Here is an 18,555-nt window from a genome sequence, read left to right as displayed (position 1 = left end):
AGCGAAGGGGGAGGGGAGTTTGCAGGAGACAAGTAGTTCAATTCATTAGGGTGCAGATCTGCTCCTGACTTCTTACCAAGTATTGTCTGTTACAGAGTGGCATATGGAAGATATCGGCCTGGGAGCTCTCCAAGCCTGATAAAGGTCTGTAGTTGTGAAATCTCTTGAAAGACAGTAGGCCGGGTCTTTGCTGGAGAGGAATTCACTTTAAACTAAATAAAAGGGGTTTTATCGGGACGAGGAATCGGCTTCGTGCTTTTGGAAAGCCTAGATCAGAACAGCAGGTTCCTAGAAGTAAATGTGACATATTTCCCTCTTGAACAGGGCTGTCAAGCTCACGTCATCACAGTGGTGCCATGTGAGCTATCAGGACTTTTCCCTCTTCCCTAAACCCAGCGTAGGCAGCACGTGATGCATCTTGAGCATCTAACTGGCCATTTTATGTCTCAGCCAAAGGAGCATTTGACACTATTTAATGCTCCTACCAGCTACACCACAAATACATAATTTAATTCACCAGTTTGCTAGAAATTAGGGATAATGTAAAAAGGCTATTCAAAAACTAATTCACCAGAACCTTCAATAATATCTTTAACAAAGATCCCATGGGGAGAAAGTACAAACATTAAAAAAACAACTCAGAGTATCTATGTTTCAAGATACAAACCTTAATTTCAAACTGCAACTCACTCATGCCAACAACAGACTTTACTTGAACTCTTGAGAAGATAATTGTTTCTCCAGGAATTACCTTATTACTCATCATAGAAGGAGTTCATGGAAATGATGGCACAGCAGTTTCATAGAGACAAATGCCTGCAGTTTTGGAAATATAAAGAATAATCCACTGCATTTATTGTGAGTGGATGATATATGGCATTGAAGCATGTGTTTTTCTCTGTCTTATTAAACTGCCTTAGGTATGGGAAGATATCTTATTTGGCACATTCTTGACAACCTAAAAGGGCAAATTAAATAAAGCTGTGATTAACATGATTTTCCTAATCTCATTTTTCATGGGGCCTCACTGCTTGTATTCACCATGAAAGAGAAAAGATCACACATCTTAAGAACTTTCCCTCAAAATGCAGGGAAGTATAATGATTGTTCCATTTTCAAGTCTGCCATGTATTTTCCATAAATGTTAGCAAAGGAGATTTAGATCATTTTGTCTCTGCATTCATTCAAAATATATAGTAATCTAATCAGTGGACAGATAAATATATGATTATTTTTCCTACCCTTCCATGGACACAGCGAGACGGGGGGAGGGAGAGAGTTATATCATGGATAGATAAACCTGGGCCCATTAGATGGTTTAGAGTAGCCCGTGGGCCAGATGCATCACGTGTTGGCCATGTCCACTCCCATTTTAGCGAGGGGGGTGGAATTCACGATATGTCATGTGACAACAAAGTGACATGAGTTTGACACCCCTGGTTTAGAGAATAAGATGATCTCGCTTTGCAACATAACCAAGATTCAAGGATTCATGTATTTATCAAATTTATATGGCTACCCATCCCACAAGAAATGACTCTGGGCAGAATATAATAATAAAATTGGCAATTAAAACATTTTATAAAATCAACTAAAAGTAATAAACAGAAGTTTGAGCTAATGGTTAAGGAATCAGGCTAGAAACTGGGAGATCATTGAGTTCTAATCCTGCTTTAGGCATGAAAGCCAACCAGCTGACTTTGGCCCATCACTCTATCTCAGCCCAACTCACCTTACAAGATTATTGTTATGGGAAAAATTGGAGGAGATAGGAATATTAGGCACGTCTGCTGCTTTGAGTTGTTAATAAAAATAAACAAAATAGTAAATCATGAGAAGGAGGATCAATATTACATGCAGTATAATACAACCAGAACTCAGGCTCCCTATTACTAGGGGATGCTCAGGCATGCTTAAAAAAAAGTTTTGAAAATAACAGAGATTCCTTCAACTGGGAATTGAAGTCCACAAGTCATAAAGGGACCATCATTCCCCATTGGGCCAAGTAGGCCAAGTCCTTTTACTTCCCTTCCCCGGTTGCAGCACAGTTCTGTAAGCTGATCTTGGTAAAATAAAGATACCTGACCTTAGCCTCGTCTCATTTTCTTATTCCAATCAATCTGTCTGTTCACAGATGAGTTGCAAATATATTAAGCCTTAAATATGAATCTAAATTGAATGCTTTTAATTCCTAATATAAAATATATAATAAATATTATCACCTAAAGGAGAGTTTAGTTAGTAAAACAGAAAAGAACTAAAATTAAAATCAACTCAAAAAATTGGTCTATCTCTTTCCTGTTAAGGAAATACCTAAATATGTAACACCATTCTTTCACAATAAGCTCTGTGTGTTTGCAAGATTTATTTTTTTAAATGCTTTTTTACTTTGTCTTCCCAAAATTATTAAAAAACACAGAGAAACAGATCTGCTTCCAAAATACACACAGAAAGCATGCTCTTGCTTTAACATATTACAAAACTTTCCAAGTTTCATGCAATGAGGTAATCGAGTTAAAATGTGTCAGAACATTAGCTAAACAGAAAACTTCTTCTAATTCTTCCCATCCCAAAGGGCAGCCATTCTGAGAAGCAGAATGTCTTTGCTCAAACAAAAAATTCCAAAGCTCAGTGCTGATGGTACAGACTGCCAACTCATGGCTGTTTTGTTTTGTTTTTTTTAAAGAAAAAAGTCTGGCAAAAAAGTTGTGAAAAATTAGATCCTAAGCTGGACAACTCAGAAACCCACACCCTTTGTAGACTGCTTTGCAACCGGAATGCTCAGCAAAGTACTAACTGGAATTATTTGAAAGAAATAACGTAGATGGTAGATGATGTGTCAACCTCACGTCGTTACAGTGGCGTCACGTGACGTATAGGGACTTTTTTTCTCCTTTGCTAAACCGGGCGTGGGCGTGGCCAGCATGTGACGCATCTGGCCCACAATCCAGGAGTTTGACACCTTGTGGTAGATCAATAACAGGAGTTCCTGACCAGCAGTTCAAAGGCCTAATTCCTCCAATGAAGTCAAGAAGTCCATCTAACTTCTAGCATTTTATTTTATCAGATCAAAGGTAACATCCACAAATGTCGAAGAAAATATTGCATTCAGTGTGCAAAAGTATTACAATGCATGCATGCATGCATGTATGCTTTTTATTATTTATTTTATTTAAAGGGTTTACCTAGCTCCCTCATCTTATGTATCATAATCCTGGGTAGCTACAACAATAATAAAATAATAACAAGTGTAATTACTTGTCTCTAGCCACATAACATCCCAAACTTGTGGAAAGACTTCAGGATTTCTCAGAAGGCCAGGAGGGTATGGGCCTGTCAGATCTTTGGGGGGGGGGGTAGTCAAAGGGAGGGGATGCTATGAAAAAAGCATACTGACTAGGTCCCAATAGATGGCAACATTTAAAGAAAGGGGTGTGGAGCATGTCCATCCTATGAGACCTGACAGAATAGGTAGATATACTTGGAGGAAAAAGTCCCACAACTGTCCCAGGCCATTGAGGCTTTAAATGGGATAACCAGCTCTTCGAAGAGCATCAGTAAAGAAGTGGAAGACAGTGTTGCTCCCATAGCAGCAGTAAAAACATAGACAAACCATAGCAATGAGCCTCTGCATTCTGGATGGTGTTCAAGGGCAGCCCCCACCTACCCACCCCCCAGCCATTAAACATTACAATAAACAAAGTGAAAATGATGGGTGTGTGAGTGGTTGTGATGAAGTCCAGGAATGGATGAAACTGGAATATAAGATAAATCTATGCAAAGTCTCTCCAGCTACAGCTGCCACTTTCTCCTTGGCAGTGGATCTTATTTAAAATAGATATATAAGGATTCTTCAAATCATTTGGCTCTCTCAAAATGAAATTTAGAAATATTCCATCAAATTCAGCTAGAGGCAGATCAGAGGGGCATGTCAATTCTATACTAATATTATACTTATTCTGACTTTAAATGCTGTTTTTTCCTCTGAAATATTTTTCATCCACTGTTTTCTTCAGCAAATTACCCGTCTGTATTACTGCAGTGCTGCATAAAAATGATTACTTCCATCTTTCCAAACTACTTAATATAGGTCATGTTGACTTTTTTTTTAAATAAAGGGAATGATTAAACCTCGTCTACATGAATTAGAACTAATGAAATCCAACTATTCAATCCCATTGCCATACTTATTTATTTTTATTATGCAATTGTTATTTATATATCTTTTATTAATATTTTATTATTGTTATTGTTTACATGACAAACTAATGGCCATTTGCAAATGTAATAAATTAGATTGAACACAACTGAATTGAAGCTTGCGGTCAGCAATGCTTGGTGCTTTCTAGACATGGATCCACCTACCTGTATTAGCTGTAGAGATTGGGGGGGGGGGGCTGAGAAAAGTAATCCAAACAAACTCCCTTTTCTAATTCTGCACTTTGCTTTGCTGATAAGGAGTCAGGCAAAGGAAATAGTTTTGCTTCTCATGAAGTAAGGAAAGCCCCAAAACCTCCAAGATGACTTATCAAGTTCAGAAAGGATTCCAGGGAGAAGAATTTGAGCCATGGAGCATCTGGCTGGCAGCTCGAGACCCCCATAATAGCTAAACCAGATTAGACAGCTTTACTGGCTGTTGAAGTTAAAAGGATTTCTTTCAGTTTCTATCCAGAGTAAAATGGCTGGTAAATCTAAGATGGGCTGAGCAACTAATTCCAATTAGGAATTATGAGATTTGGGTGAGACTAGAATATAGCCCTGGACAGAAAAATGCCAAAGGGAAGAAGAAACAATGCCGCTAGGTTCAATTAGAGTTGAACATGTCATAAGGTAAGAAAAAACAACATTAAAGTTTGCCTGCCTAGTTCAGTTGCCTGATTTCTTCAGCTTAAGAACACCAACCATTAGCAATAGCAATAGCAATAGCAGTTAGACTTATATACCGCTTCATAGGGCTTTCAGCCCTCTCTAAGCGGTTTACAGAGTCAGCATATCGCCCCCACAGTCTGGGTCCTCATTTCACCCACCTCGGAAGGATGGAAGGCTGAGTCAACCTTGAGCCGGTGAGATTAGAACTGCTGAACTGCAGATAACAGTCAGCTGAAGTGGCCTGCAGTACTGCACCCTAACCACTGCGCCATCTCGGCTCTTGACCATTAAATAAACCATGTCCCTAGCTCTAGAGGGACGTGGTGGCTCAGTGGCTAAGATGCCGAGCGGTTCGAATCCCTAGTGCCACGTAACGGAGTGAGCTCCCATTACTTGTCCCAGCTTCTGCCAACCTAGCAATTCGAAAGCATGTAAAAATGCAAGTAGAAAAATAGGGACACTTTTGGTGGGAAGGTAACAACGTTCCATGCACCTTTGGCATTTAATCATGCCAGTCACATGACCACGGAAACGTCTTTGGACAGTGCTGGCTTTTTGGCTTTGAAATGGAGATGAGCACCACCCCCTAGAGTCGGGAATGACTAGCACATATGTACAAGCGAAACCTTTACCTAGATCAGCGGTTCTCAACCTGTGGATCGCGACCCCTTTGGGGGTCGAACGACCTTTTCACAGGGGTCGCCTAAGACTATTGGAACTCTTTAACTCCTTAGACTCTAAGCGTGCTGGGTCGCTCCCTCTCACGCGCACACACCCACAAATACACATGGAGGCGCACACACAGCGAAGTAGGAGGAGAAATGCAAATGTAAAAAAAAATAGGGAGTCTATATGTGTGTGGGGGGAGGGGGAGAGAAATCTCAGTTGCATTTCTGGCCCTTTTAAAAAGTTTGGGTAAATTGGAATGAGGTCAGATTTGGAGCTTCTCATTGCACATGGTTATTGGGTTCCAAGCCAATCGGAGCCGAGGGGCGGGGTTTTGGTATGACGGAGCATTGGATACAGCCTGTGTTTGGCTTAGAAAAGAGCTGAGGAAGGATAAAGTTGCACGAGGCGGAATTGAGCACCGCTCTAAGCTGCAGCAAGAGAAACTTTGTGTAGTGGGGTGGGGAAGAGGCCAAGTCTGTAGTCCCGGTTTGCACATGTCTCTTTCCTTTTTGGGGGGCTGTACATCTACAGGTGAACAAGATGGGGCTCTATACCTTTACTGCACCAGTCACGGTTATTAATACTACTCAGTTGCACGAGTGGGGCTTTTTACCCCCAACTAATTCCCTGGCAGGCTGCTGAACAATCATAGAAAAAACTCTTGATCCCTCTAATTACGAGTTCTTTGGACGAAGATATTTTTAAAATTATTATTACCGGTTTCACTTGGCGACATAGGCCTTTTCATTTTTTTAGTGGGTTTTTGTATGTGAATCTTCAAGATTTTTACATTTATAGAGTAGCAACGAAAATAGTTTTATGGTTGGGGGTCACCACAACATGAGGAACTGTATTAAAGGGTCGCAGCATTAGAAAGGTTGAGAACCGCTGACCTAGATCTAGAGAGGTAAACAGGAACACCATAGTATCAGTCTGGAGGTGGGAAAATGCCTACTAAAGAATGCAAGCCAATAACTGAAGTCAGTGAAATGTGAAACTGTTTGCATGTTCTGATGACCCTTGGCTTCCATCCTAACTGCTTATTTCTGAGTCAAATAACAGAAAAATCTGGGAGCCACGTGGTCTTGCTCTGCTCCCATCAGATCTTAAACTTATCTCTGTAACTCTGGTAATGATTTACTTTAATGAACAAAATCTCCAGGGCATGGGACGAGAATTTTAGCTAGGCCTGCTTTATTACTTTTATGTACCACATATGGGAATGGATTAGAAATCAAGGCCCTATTCGTTGTTCAAAAGCGAAAATGATTCTACAGTGTTAAGTTTCCTCTTTCCATGTGACACTGCACGCACAAAGTTCACAAACAATTGTGAAATCTACACAACAACACCCCTCAAGTAAAATAAATACTGTAATTCAACTCTCCACCACCCAGACCAAAAGTAAAGTTTAATATTTGAGAATCTTCCATAATAAAGTGGTAAACACTATATTCCAATATAAGCTCCTTCAGCTTGTCTTTTTTTTTTTGTTTATTTATAGGCCGCCCTTTTCCCTGAGGGGACTCAGGGCGGCTTACAATCAAAAAAAGGAAGGGGAGTGTGGGACAATACGAAGAAAGAAATGTGCACAAAATAAATTAAGCTTGTAGATTGCTCTACTTAACAAATAAGTAACAAAACCCCAATATACCTTTTAACTGCTATTATTTTCATTTGCTTGTACTGAACAAATAAATTAATATATACAGTGTGTGCATTTACTGGGTTATCTTTTTTTTTTTTTTTGCATAATGGCTGGAAATATTCACTGAAGTTTAGGGCACTTTTGGCTATTATGTGACATAATGACCTATCGGTCTCTGAACTACATGCTGAATAGGTCCAAAAGTATTGAGGACTGTCCTTTGCCACAGTTTCTAAGATGATATTCAATACAGATAGTCTCCCTCCCCACTTAATGACCACAATTAGGATCGGTAACTCAGTCACTAAGCCTCACAGTTGCCAAGTGGAAAAAGAATGTTGGTCCTTACCTGAACGTTTGTTTTCTGTGGTAGAGGCGGGAGGGGCTACAACAGGGTTTGTTACACCCTGATTGGTCCAGAGACTGAGGGATTTTTCTTAAGCATCCTCCTTTCCCTCTCGGCTCCCAGTTTCACGAGGTCGAATGGAGAAGCTGACAGCATTATGTACGGAAATAACACCACATATATCGAGAAAAAAATACCGACCACCCTGACCACATCTGATCAAACCAAGGGTGGGAAAGTAGCCCCTCCCACCTCTACCACAGAAAAGAAACATTCAGGTAAGGACCAACTTTCTTTTTCCTGTGGTTTTGGCAGGAGGGGCTACAATAGGGACATATCCAAGCTAAGTACCAGGGAAGGTCGTTGACTCCGGGGGAGGGGAGGTCACCACCTGTTGGAGTACCCGATGGCTGAAGGTCGCGTCCGCTGAAGCGAAATGATCAGGGCGATAGTGCTGAATAAAAGGGGAAGGAGAGGCCCAGGTGGCCGCCCTACATATATCCTCCAGCGGAGCCATAATAGCCCAGGTGGCCATAGTAGCCGCGCTCCTGGTGGCGTGGATGGTGATGCCCTGCGGCGGAACCTGGTGAACCGCCTGATAGGCCTCCATGATGGCCTGCCACACCCACCTGCCTATGGTGGTGGAAGACACCCTAGCCCCTAGCGACCTAGGTTGGAAGGACAGGAACAGGGCGTCCGACCACCTGATAGGAGATGTACGCCTGAGATAAATGCATAGGGCGCGGTGGACATCTAGGCGGTGCCAGCAGACCTCCCTCTCGTGGGAAGGGGAGGAGCAGAAGTTGGGAAGGATGACCTCCTGCGACCTATGGAATAGGGAGTTTACCTTTGGCAGGAAGGTCGGATCTAGTCTCAGGACAATCCTGTCTTGGTGGAATTGGCACAAATCCTCCTTGGATGACTAAGCACCCAACTCGGAAATGCGTCTAGCCAAAGTGACGGTGACAAGGAAAATCACTTTCAGGGTCAGGAACCTAAGGTGCAGGGTCCTCAAAGGGTCGAAGGGGGCATCTGTAAGGGCTCTAAGAACCAGGGAGAGATCCCACGTGGGGAACCTGTGTACCGGGGGAGGGCACAGGTTTGCCACACCCTTGAGGAAACGTTTCACCAACGGTGACTGAGTTAATTACCAATGACCCTCCCCTGCTAAGACCAAAGATAGGGCATCTGTCTGCCTCCGTAAGGTGTTATGGGAGAGGCCGCGGTCTAGACCATGTTGTAGGAATTCGAAGACCTGGGCAGAAGCCGGGGATATTTGGAACCTCCCACACCAGGACACAAATGTCAACCATGTCAAATTATAAATTTGAGTGGTAGAAGGATGTCTGGCCGCCTTGATAGTGGAGATAACCTTGGCAGACAGGCTAGCGTCCCTCAGAAGGTGCCGCTCAAGTGCCAGGCGGTCAGCTGGAGCCACTGGGGCTCCAGATGAATCAGGACCCCCTGGCACAGGGCAACTTCCTCTTGGGGAATCCTCCAGGGTGGAGATATGGAGAGTTGGACAAGGTCCACGAACCAAGGTCACCTCGGCCAAAACGGGGCCGCCAGGATGATATGGGCCCCTTCCAACACTATTTTCCTCAGGGTTCCCTGGATGAGAGGAAGGGGAGGAAAGGCATAAAGAAGGCCTGGAGGCCACAGGCTCCTGAGAGCATCCGTGCCCTCCGCGTTGCATGCAAGAAAGCGGGAAAAGAATCAGGGGAGTTGACTGTTGCTTGGGCTGGTGAACAAGTCCACCAGTGGATCGCCAAGCAGAAGCAGATCCTGTGAAATATCTCTGGAGCCAGCTGCCACTCGCCATGATCCACTGTCATCCGGCTCAACCAGTTGGCTTGGTGGTTGGTGATGCCCGAGATGTGTTCCGATAGGATGGATGCCAAGTTCTTCTCTGCCCATAGACCGAGCTTATTGCCACAGGCTTATGGAATGGGTCCCCCCTTGACAATTTATGTGAGCTTTTGCTGCAACATTGTCCATCAGGAGGAGGACATGCCGCTTGGCTACTGAGTCTCGAAAGTGAAGAAGGGCTAGGCGGGCCGCCTTCAGCTCCAGCCAATTGATGTTGTGGCATAGGTCGGACTTTGACTATCGTCCTTGCGCCAGGCTGAACTCCATCACCACTCCCTAGCCGAAGAGGCTGGCGTCTGTCATGATGGAGATGCGGTCCGGTTCCCAGAATTCAGCCCCGCGGTTCAATGATGGGGACAACAACCACCTCAGGGACCAGTGGAGGCCTGGTGGTAGACGAATGGAATGCGGGGAGTTGCTCATCTGCTGTCGCTGGAATGGAATGAGCGTCCACTGAAGTGTTCTGGAGTGCAGGCGGGCCCACGGGACGATCCTTATGCATGACACCATCTTGCCCAGTAATCACGCCAAGTCAGGATGGAAGCTGACCAACTTGCATGGACGTACCGTGCCAAGCTTTGCAGACTTGTCAGACATTCTGGTAAAAGACGAACTAGCCCTGTTCTTGAGTCTATCACTGTGCCTAAGTGTAGGACTTTTGTTGATGGGGAGAGATGGCTCTTGGGGAAGTTGATAGAGAACCCTAGGGACTGTAGCGTCCGTATGGTGACCTGCAGATCTAGATTCACCTGCATTCAGGATTGGGCTAGGACGAGCACATCATCGAGGTAACAGTAGAGTCTCACCAGCCGGGAGCACAGGTGAACCGCCATCACCACCAGGACTTTCGTGAACGTGCAGGGAGCAGAGGCCAGGCCAAATGGAAGTGCCCTGTACTGAAAATGATTGACCCCTGTGGGAAAAACAGAGGAATTTGCGGTGGGTTGGCCGAATCGGAATGTGTAAGTATGCCTCTGTTAAGTCTATTGACACCATGAAGTCTCCCCGTCTGATCCCCAGTAATTTGGATTTGAGCGAGAACATCTTGAAGTGCCAGTAGACCAGGAATGAATTTAGACGCTTCAAGTCCAGGATCGCTCTCCATCCCCCGGAGCTCTTTGGGACAACAAAGAGGTTTGAGTACATGACTCCACTCCTCTGGAGGGACCGGCTCAACCGCCTGAATGTCCAGCAGATGCTGGATTGCCAGGAGCATTAGGGGGCTCCTTTCTGGGTCCCTGGAGGGGGGAAGTCCTGAAGAGCATTGGGGGAGGGGCAAGGAACTCCAAACGGAGACCCTCCCTGACCATCGACCTGACCCAGGCATCTGATGATATCTGATCCCACTGATCCGCGAAGGATGCCAGGCGGCCGCCTATGAGTAGACTTGGGTTGGAGTCATTTCCCCCTGCGGAAGGGACGGCCGTCCCCTCCATGAAAGGGCCATTTGGGCTGACCTTGAAACCTATTCCTATCCTGGTAGAACGGCTGCTGACTCTACCTATCACGCCTATAGGGGGCGTACCGCTGCTGGCAGTAGTCCTGATCAGGTGGCCTGAAAGATGAAGGCCTATGGTATGAAGATGGACGATTGTCCGGCTTCTTATTATTTGAAGGCAAGACCTTCTTTTTATCCTTGTTCTCCACAAAGATAGGATCAAAGGTTGGGACCGGAGAAAGTTCCATTTGGACTTGTTGTCCATTTGCCAATTACGGAGCCACAGAAGTCTCCTCGATAGAGCTCTGGACACAAATTTAATGGAATCCAGGGTGGCGTCTACCAAGAACTGGGTAGCTGAAATTATTTTAGTGAGTTCTTGGCGAAGACGCTCATCTTGGATCGGGATGCGGTCCTGTAGCTGCCTGAGCCACATGACCGTTATGCAGTTGAAATAGGATGCTGCCGCGGCCGCCTTAATGGCCCAGGCAGAAGCATTGAAGTTCTTATGAAGGGTAAGCTCTGCATTGTCCTCTGCCTTCAGCTTGTCGGCCACATCATCAGAGACTACAGTGGATGGGTTAGCCATAAGAGCGACTGAGGCATCTACCGTGGGAAGTTGTAGAGCCTGGGAAAAGGCCTGCTCCATATTGTAATAACACTTATCATTGCTTCAGGGATTGGGCAAGGAAGAAGGCCTCGCCCACTGATTCTGTACTACTTCCAGGAAAAGGGCAGGGGCCAGAACCTCTTCTTTATCCATATTGGGATTTATAAACATGGCCAAGTTAGGATCCCTGTGCTGGGAGACTGGTGGGGGCCCCGTGCCAATCTGAGTAGTCTTTTTGGCTTTGTGTAACATAGGCTTGAAAGCGGGGAGAGGAAAAAGCCCCGGAAATGCTGGGGCCTCTGGGGGGTGGGAGAATCCTCATCCTCTGAAAACCCCAAGTCTGGGTTAGCCTCACGACGAGCCAAGTCTGAGAGAATCCTGTGCCCCGCTTACTTGTAAGCCTCCTGTTCTGAGAGTTGTCCAGGCCAGCCGGCGATCCGGTCGGCGCGCCCTTTGATGACTAAGTGAGCCGCGGCAGGTCTTTGAAGTCACGGCGAGGCCCCGGTGGCAGCAGCACTGAAATCCGATCAGAATCGGCTAGAGCTTTTTAAAAGTGATTGCTAGAGGCCATGTTTGAGCCGTTGCGTTGAATTTAGCGAAAAATGGCCTCCGTTGTGCTCAAAAGGATCAGGCAGCTCTCAGGTTGCTGCGGAGCCCAGAGGCAAAGCCCCCTGCTCTCTTTCGTGAGACTGGAACGTCTCTCTGATGGCAAGTTGTTTAGAATTAATTTTAGAATATCCAATAAATTGAATCTTTATCACAATTAATATAATACCTTTCTGGAACCACAACTAATGCTTGGACCAAAGACTGAGGGAAACTGGGAGCCGAGAGGGAAAGGAGGATACTTAAGAAAAATCCCTCAGTCTCTGGACCAATCAGGCTGTAACAAACCCTGTTGTAGCCCCTCCCGCCGAAACCATAGGAAAATCATCTTTCTGTGATGGATTTATGGAATCACTTACCCTTCAGTCATTAAGTAAAGTGCCATAGTCATTAAGTGAAACATCAAATAAAGGCAATTTACAATTTTACTTCTGCCTTTTCTACTAAATCAGCTTGTTGCAAGTCCATTGCGAAGCACACAAACAGCGATAAAGTGATTGCAGGATGCCGCTACAGTCGTAAATGTGTGCTGCTTGAGAAGTATCCAAACAGTGATCCCATGCCCATGGGACACTGCAATGGTCATAAATGTGAAGACTGCTTGCAAAGCTTTTATCCCGTCGTAACTTCGGTAGCTAATCAAGGCAATTAGTAATGAGGACCACCTGTGATATAGTGTACAAAGCATTTTTTTAAAATTCAAAACACATTTTGGGTGAGGAATAGCTATTTCTCATTCAATATGTGCTGTTTTGGTCATTTTGGATATTTAGACTTGAAGCATCATTTCCATAATGATTCGCAGAGCTGTATTAACTGGTCTTACACACAATTGTTTATATATGTTATCCCTACTAAAAAAAGCAGATAAGGGCCATAACGACAATAGTATGTGCTTATCTTCCCTTATGCTTTTCCTTATGATATTCTCTGCCAAGTCACACTTTTCATGTTCCCTCACATCTACAATTTAATAACTGAGACAGAAAATAAATAAATAAATAAATGTCAGAATAAAAAATTAGTTGAAAGATATTGCATTTCAGTACAGTAAATAGAATTTTTAAAATAATTACATAATTAAATGTATTAATTTTTGTTCCTCTAAAATTAAAAATCATATAATAGTCTAATTAAAGAAAATTTGCCATTCCTTTATGTCCCAGTGACTTTAAAACTAAATATTTAGCCACCTAGTTTTTTTGCTGAGTTGAAATTTTGGTTAGTATATACATTTTTCTTTTATTTATTTATTTTATATTCACCACATGCAAATACAGAAAAATTGTGGGTATTACATCATTACTTAGTTGTACATCTGTTCTCTGTTTATTATTTCCTGAACAGGTAAATCTTCTTTTAAATTAATACTGAGTATAAGATCTACTTAAAAACAAAGAGAATATTTGGAATGTTATTATTACTTGGTATCTCTGAAATACAATTGTATAAATGCATCTGCAGAAGGAAGAGGCCTGAAAATAATAAAATTAGATGTAATCTAAATTGTGAGAGAAAATATAATAAAAAATATAAAAACCCAATGACACAGAAAATGTAAGGCAGAAAGATAAGAGAACAAAATCTATTCTGTACCTTCCCTGTGCTATGCATGTGATATTAAATAGCAGATGTAAATATTTCCATTTCAGAAGGTTTTGTGGTTTTTAATTTTAGTGTTTGATAAGTCTCTTGGGGATACTATGAACAGCCAAGTAAATAAACACATGGATCATAAAATAAATCAATCCTGAGTTTTCACTCAAAACACAAATGACATGGTTCAAATATCATATTTTATGAAGACCAACTTCCATTAAAAAAACATAATGTGGGAAAGGTAGAAGAAAAGGCAATAAGAGGATGATCACCAGCAAATTGGATGGATTCAATGGAAGCATGATGGATACTTTGCTGGGGATCTAAAGGACCAGATGGGAAAATATCAATCTGGGGAAGGTCTGCCTATGTGAGTTGCTAGGAGTCAATATTGATTTAAGAGCACATAATCCATCAATCAAGCTGTTCAGAAACTAAATCTGACTCAAGATACACACACACACACACACACACACACACACACACGTACGTACGTACGTATGTATATATTCAGGAGGAATCCAATATTGTATTACAACAAAATTATTCATATCAATGTACCTCCACTTCCTCTGTATCATGTTGCCTTTCTCAAAGGGCCCCTTCTTACATGTCCACCAACTTTTGGTGAGTTCCCTTAATGTTGCAGACAATATTGGGAATTGCTTCCTTCCTATCCTTCATAGGGAACCAGTTTTGCTGGTAGAAGAAATGTATCAATGTAACATCACTGAACAAAATTTTCAATGGTTTGATTCTCAATATTATTTTAAACAGGCATATGGTTTCATTAAACATAAAATGTCATGATGAAACATTATTCAAGCTGCATTTATCCAGAAACTCAATATATGATATGCTACTGTTCTGCTCAGTCTCCATTCTGTGGCAGATGGTTTTTTGAAGAGGAACAGTAAATAAATCCAAATATCTGACAAGTAGCTGCTTCCAATTATCTAACTGTAATGTGATCATAGGATGAGTAAGAATGCCTCTTAATGCCTACCAACTTAGGCAGATGTAAATATAAAACCAACTTCGGCGGATGCTTCAGATGGAAAACTCTGTGCATTGCATGCTCATGCCAACAGGAAGTTTAGCACAATTTATCTGCCCGTAGCATTTCAATTTCAAAAACCAGGAAAAACAAAGAACAGTATTACAATTTCAACTAGTACTTTTGATTTCAAGACTCTTTAATCAAAATTCCTTTTTAACAACCTGGTTCACTTGTACATGGCTATTTTAACTGAATACTAGTTTCTGTGTCTTCAACAAATACTCAAATCAACATTCACTGTCAAATACCCACCACACTGAACATACAATATGGAACAGTATGGTCTTGTTTGGACCAAGCAGCAAAATGATTTGACTGTCTCTATCTGATAAGGGTAGATGAACAATTACAACTGCTCATATGAACACTTTCTATTTAACTGGGCAGTAAAATGAAAACCTCACATTAATACCTTAACAGAAAACAATACTCTTATACAGCTGCAGAATAGCAGACCTTAAAATCCAAAACAATAGAGGTTTTCTTAGCAGGACAAAAGGACCAACAACAAAGGAAGTGGATCAAGGCCAACAGAGAAGACTTATCTAAGCAGCAGAAGCTCAGCAGGTTCCCATCTTTCTCATCACCTGCTTCCTGCTACTTCGAATTAACGATTCCATATGTTGACTCTGTAAACCATTTAGAAAGGGCTGTAAAACACTGTGAAGCAGTATATACTGTAAGTGTAAGTGCTATTGCTATTATTAAGCCTATGAAAACAATGATAGTGAAACCTAAAACTAATGCCTTATAGTTTAAATACATACACATACACACAGACTGCTCCTCTTTCTCGTATGTATGTATGTATCAGTGGTGGGTTCCAGATGCCGTTCCAACCAGTATAGTTGGAACAGGCCCGTTCACATGGACGTGCGCAGTGTGCGTGCACATGCACACAATGCGTACATGCATTGTATTTGCCAGCGATGCCTCCACAAGCCTCCATGACACTCCAGTTGCTCAGCAGAGCATCGTGCAGTGCCGTATGCACCATGCACATGCGCGGAAGCACCAAAGGCTTTAAAGGACAGGTAAGGAGCTCGGGCGGGCAGGTGAGCCCTCTGTTGCACCCTACCAGAATGGTACTCGGTACTCCGGGCAGGCTCCAGTACGCCCATACCGGGGCATACCACCTGCAACCCACCACTGGTATGTATGTATATACACACACATATATACATACATACACATACATACATACAGTACATACGAGAAATAATGAGAGCTAAATAGGGTGGAGCTGATAGGCAAAAGGGAAGCAGTATGCTTCCTCCCATATTTGGGCATACCAGGTGCTTTGACATATATATATATATATTTATTTAAGTTATTTATTCAATTTCTCTGGTTGCCCATCTCAACCAATGATTCTGGGCAATTTATAATTCATGATTACGACTTTGAAATAAAAACATATTGACAATCTTTATAACCAAAAAAGGCTCCCAGAGTTTAAAAGACAGCATTCTGTAAAAACCTGTGCTGATGGAAGATCTTGTCATTGGTATTTTACAAGAATTTCCACTCATTATGGATACGAGAACCTTCTTTAAATTAAATCTCTATATTAGACATTTTTAGCAAAACATTATTGAAAAAGAACTTATCTTTGCAAAGCATGGAAGCTACTATTACTCAGCTGAATTTAGTAAACTAAAAGAGAACTAACTCTTCCTTCTATAAATAGAAGCATATCCTTTCATTTATACCGTAATTTTTTGCAAAACTAACATCCTGTTTTCTTTAAGTAGTTGCAGCTATATAATTAGTATGCAAGCTTTGTGTAACAACTCCCACATATTCCTTATACTTTATACCTTCCAATTTTGCAAGTTATTTTATTTTGGGGAGAATTAGTTGTTGGACTGCTAATTCCTGTTTTATGGATATGGGCTGAACAGCTCGCCTTAGAAGAAAATTCTCATCATTAAATTATCATAAGACCAAGAGAAAAGGCCGTGCTTCACACCATGTTCTGCAATATGCTCCTGTTTAAAATTTGCTCAAGTATTTTCAGCTCCTTCTCAACCTTAGGAACTTTAAGAAGAGTGGACTTCAATGATGGTTGGGGAATTCTGGCAGTTGAAGCCAATTTATTTCAAGTTGCCAAGGTTGAAAAACACTGCTTTGAAATAATGCAATTGTTCCTTTGAAAAATTCAGACAAATAATTCACTGTATTTCTCTTTTCACACATTTTCTTTCCTGCACACACAATTGTTAAAAAAAACTGTATATAACCTTGTATACTTCCATTAACATCATCTCTTAAACTATTCTTCTAATTTTATATGGAAGGATAGAAAGTATCATTTCTAACTTTATCTACCCTGTCATTCAGTGGAGGATTCAAACTTTTTTTACTACCGGTTCTGTGGGTGTGGGTTGGTGGGTATAGCTTGGTTTGGGTTGGTGGGCGTAACAGGGGAAGGATACTGTGAAACCTCCATTCCCTCCGGATCGGCTGGGACTCAGGAGGCAGAAAATAGATGGGGGTGGAGTCAGAGGTAATATTTACCGGTTCTTCGAACTATTCAAAATCTCCGCTACCGGTTCTCCAGAACTGGTCAGAACCTGTGAATACCACCTCTTATCTAATTTCATACGTTTCAGACCCAGAAAGTTACTTTAACTAGGGCAGAAAATAAGTTATGCCTATAATAAAAAGAGAATCAGAAAAAGATTTATACAGAAAATGCATGTACTTGTGTGCACTTATATACAAACATATAAAAACCCAAATGTAAGCACTAAAGTAAAAAATGGGAAAAAATAGAAATATTTAATGTCAAATGTTAAGCTCTCTATCAAAGTTCTTACAGTTTGTGCCACATATAAGGAATTCGTGCTTTCCAAAGAATGCTCTAAATATTGAACTTCAGTTTCCACAGCATGGTCATTAGTCCAATGTTCCTGGAAGGCACCAAATTAGGGAAGACTAGACTATATATAACTTGGAGCAAGCCATTTTCTCTCAGTTACTGTAAGAATATGCCATAAAGACAAATAAAACTCCATAATGTATTTATATTAATATATTGGTGAATTTCTCACTAGACTTTGTTTATTTGCTGCTTTTTTATGCCACCACAAATCCAAGCAGCTCTTGGCAATCCACATAATACAGTCTTGTAAAGCTGCCTACAAGCATTAGTAAATAATTATATAATATAGCTGAAAGGTATTTGCCACTGATACAAAATGTTAATTTCAATATACCTAAGGCTTTCAACACTGTTCCATTTTTTAAAAAAATTAAAGGACAGTTTAGTAACAAAAATAAACATTTTATTGAGAATTCCATTCCAAATGTATACAGAAAACATATTCCTCCTCCCCATCAGCCCCTATTATACAAATATGCTGGATTTTATACAGAGACATATATATATATATATATAAGGAAAGGTAAAGGTTCCCCTCGCACATATGTGCTAATTGTTCCCGACTCTAGGGGGCAGTGCTCATCTCCGTTTCAAAGCTGAATAGTCAGCGCTGTCCAAAGATGTTCCTGTAGTCAGGTGGCTGGCATGACTATTCACCGAAGGGATACGCAACGCTGCTACCTTCCCACCAAAGGTGGTTCCTATTTTTCTACATGCATTTTTTATCTGCTTTCGAACTGCTAGGTTGGCAGAACCTGGGACAAGTAACGGGACCTCACTCAGTTACACGGTGCTAGGGATTCGAACCACTAAACTGCTGACCTTTCTGATCGACAAACTCAGCGTCTTAGCCACGGTGGCTCAGTGGCTAAGACGCTGAGCTTTTCGATACATACATACATACATACATGCATGCATGCATGCATGCATGCATGCATATATATATACATACAT

The 18,555-nt window shown here is 42.0% G+C and overlaps 1 protein-coding gene across 6 annotated transcripts in view; it reads right to left on the bottom strand.

The window, feature by feature from the left end:
- The window catches only part of COBLL1 (cordon-bleu WH2 repeat protein like 1), a 113,061-nt gene that overhangs the window by 71,619 nt on the left and 22,887 nt on the right, over positions 1-18,555 (bottom strand). The window contains exon 2 of one of the 6 annotated variants that reach the window (XM_087709628.1): positions 668-816. The exons of 4 other annotated variants lie outside the window; for them this stretch is intronic. The gene's annotated coding sequence lies outside the window, so the exon portion shown is untranslated. The remainder of the gene's footprint in view (positions 1-667; positions 817-18,555) is intronic. One more of the 6 variants, XM_087709632.1, reaches the window with a different exon arrangement.

Source organism: Thamnophis sirtalis, unplaced genomic scaffold (genome assembly GCF_051295495.1).
Source record: "Thamnophis sirtalis isolate CommonGarterSnake01/CBP01778 unplaced genomic scaffold, rThaSir2_p1.2 scaffold_1, whole genome shotgun sequence".
In the NCBI taxonomy this organism is placed as follows: domain Eukaryota; kingdom Metazoa; phylum Chordata; class Lepidosauria; order Squamata; family Natricidae; genus Thamnophis; species Thamnophis sirtalis.
Note: the sequence above shows the minus strand (reverse complement) of the source record. Positions and strands in the feature narration are given on the sequence as shown.